The sequence below is a fragment of the Triticum aestivum genome, chromosome 1A, assembly GCF_018294505.1.
Source record: "Triticum aestivum cultivar Chinese Spring chromosome 1A, IWGSC CS RefSeq v2.1, whole genome shotgun sequence".
NCBI lineage: Eukaryota > Viridiplantae > Streptophyta > Magnoliopsida > Poales > Poaceae > Triticum > Triticum aestivum.
The window spans coordinates 235,931,401-235,934,771 of record NC_057794.1 but is presented as its reverse complement, the minus strand read 5'-3'; positions in this window follow the sequence as shown (position 1 = coordinate 235,934,771).

Sequence of the window (3,371 nt, the reverse complement as noted above, 5' to 3'; positions counted from 1 at the left end):
ACTTTGAAGCACAAGTGTGGTAAAAGGATAGTAGCATTGTCCCTTCTCTCTTTTTCTCTCATTTTTTTATTTGGGCTTCTTTGGCCTCTTTTTTTTCGTCCGGAGTCTCATCCCGACTTGTGGGGAAATCATAGTCTCCATCATCCTTTCTTCACTGGGACAATGCTCTAATAATGATGATCATCACACTTCTATTTTCTTACAACTCAAGAATTACAACTCGATACTTAGAACAAGATATGAATCTATATGAATGCCTCCGGCGGTGTACCGGGATATGCAATGACTCAAGAGTGACATGTATGAAAGAATTATGAACGGTGGCTTTGCCACAAATACAATGTCAACTACATGATCATGCAAAGCAATATGACAATGATGGAGCATGTCATAATAAATGGAATGGTGGAAAGTTGCATGGCAATATATCTCGGAATGGCTATGGAAATGCCATGATAGGTAGGTATGGTGGCTGTTTTGAGGAAGGCATATGGTGGGTGTATGATACCAGCGAAAAGTGCGCGGTATTAGAGAGGCTAGCAATGGTGGAAGGGTGAGAGTGCGTATGATCCATGGACTCAACATTAGTCATAAAGAACTCATATACATATTGCAAAAATCTACAAGTTATCAAAGCAAAGTATTACGCGCATGCTCCTAGGGGGATAGATTGGTAGGAAAAGACCATCGCTCGTCCCCGACCGCCACTCATAAGGAAGACAATCAATAAATAAATCATGCTCCGACTTCATCACATAACGGTTCACCATACGTGCATGCTACGGGAATCACAAACTTTATCATAAGTATTTCTAAAATTCACAACTACTCAACTAGCATGACTCTAATATCACCATCTCCATATCTCAAAACAATTATGAAGTATCAAACTTCTCATAGTATTCAACATACTCATAAGAGAATTTTATTATTAATATTGTATACCTAGCATATTAGGATTATTTAAGAAAATTACCACTCAAATTCACAACTACTCAACTAGCATGACTCTAATATCACCATCTCCATATCTCAAAACAATTATCAAGTATCAAACTTCTCATATTATCAACACACTCATAAGAGAATTTTATTATTAATATTGTATACCTAGCATATTAGGATTATTTAAGAAAATTACCATGCTTATTTAAGAATCTCAAAATAATATAAGTGAAGCATGAGAGATCAATAGTTTCTATAAAACAAATCCATCATCGTGCTCTAAAATATATAAGTGAAGTACTAGAGCAAAACTATATAACTCAAAAGATATAAGTGAAGCACATAGATCATTCTAATAATTTCTGAATCTTGTGTGTCTCTATCAAAAGGTGTGTACAGCAAAGATGATTGTGGTAAACTAAAAATCAAAGACTCAAATCATACAAGACGCTCCAAGCAAAACACATATCATGTGGTGAATAAAAATATAGCTCCAAGTAAAGTTACCGATAAAAGTAGACGAAAGAGGGGATACCTTCCTGGGCATCCCCAAGCTTTGGCTTTTTGGTGTCCTTAGATTATCTTGGGGGTGCCATGGGCATCCCCAAGCTTAGTCTCTTGCCGCTCCTTGTTCCATAATCCATCAAATCTTTACCCAAAACTTGAAAACTTCACAACACAAAACTTAAAGTAGAAAATCTCGTGAGCTCCGTTAGCGAAAGAAAACAAAAGATCACTTCAAGGTACTGTAATGAACTCATTATTTAATTATATTGGTGTTAAAAATACTGTATTCCAACTTCTCTATGGTTTATAAACTATTTTACTAGCCATAGATTCATCAAAATAAGCAAACAACACACGAAAAACAGAATCTGTCAAAAACAGAACAGTATGTAGTAATCTGTAGCTAGAGCAAGATCTGGAACCCCAAAAATTCTAAAATAAATTTCTGGACGTGAGTAATTTATCTATTAATCATCTGCAAAATAATTAACTAAATAGCACTTTCCAAATAAAAATGAGAGTAGTTCTCGTGAGCGCTAAAGTTTCTGTTTTTTATAGCAAGATTAACAAGACTTTCCCCAAGTCTTCCCAACGGTTCTACTTGGCACAAACACTAATTAAACACAAAAAACACAACCAAAACAGAGGCTAGATAAATTATTTATTGAATAACAGCAAGGAAAAATATTGGGTTGTCTCCTAACAAGTGCTTTTCTTTAAAGCCTTATAGCTAGGCAATAAGATTTCAACGATGCTCACATGAAAGACAAGAATTGAAGCACCAAGAGAGCATCATAAGACATGTGACAAACACATATAAGTCTAACATACTTCCTATGCATAGGCATCTTATAGGCAAACAAATTATCAAGGCAAGCAAAAACTAGCATATGCAAGGAAGCGGAAAGAAACAATAGCAATCTCAACATAACGAGAGGTAATTTAGTAACATGGAAATTTCTACCACCATATTTTCCTCTCTCATAATAATTACATGTAGGATCATAAGAAAATTCAACAAAATATCTATCACATAAAATATTTTCAACACCATCCACATGCATGCAAAGTTGACACTCTTCCAAAATAGTGGGATTAACATTAACTAAAGTCATGACTTCTCCAAACCCACTTTTATCAAAAACTTCATAAGATTGAACATTCTTCAAATATGTGGGATCTAAAGTTGACACTCTTCCAATCCAACTTTCAATATTATTACATACATTATAATCAATCTCATATTCATCATGGGGCTTAAATAAATTTTCAAGATCATAAGAAGAATCACCCCAATCATGATCATCGCAACAAGTAGTAGACATAGCAAAACTAGCATCCCCAAGCTTAGGGTCTTGCATATTATAAGCACAATTAACATTAATAGAATTTATACTATCATCATTGCAATCATGCTTTCTATTCAAAGGTCCATCATGAATCACTCCACAAAGTACTTCATCAAAATTTTCAGATTTATGAATTTCAAGCAAAACTTCATAAAGATAATCTAGTGCACAAAACTCACTAGCAATTGGTTCATCATAATTGGATCTCTTAAAAAGATTAGCAAGCGGATGAGGATCCATAGATCTTAGGTTCTTTGTTTAGCAATAAATAAATAACTATTCCAACCAAACGAGCAAACGGACCAAGTAAGACATCAAAGCAAATGGAAAGACGAACATAAGAAGGGCGAATACAATGGCAAGGTTGAAGTGGGGGAGAGGAAAACGAGAGGCAAATGGCAAATAATGTAATGCGGGAGATAAGGGTTTGTGATGGGTACTTGGTATGTTGAATTTTGCGTAGACCTCCCCGGCAACGGCGCCAGAAATCCTTCTTGCTACCTCTTGAGCACTTGCGTTGGTTTTCCCTTGAAGAGGAAAGGGTGGTGCAGAGAAGTAGCATAAGTATTT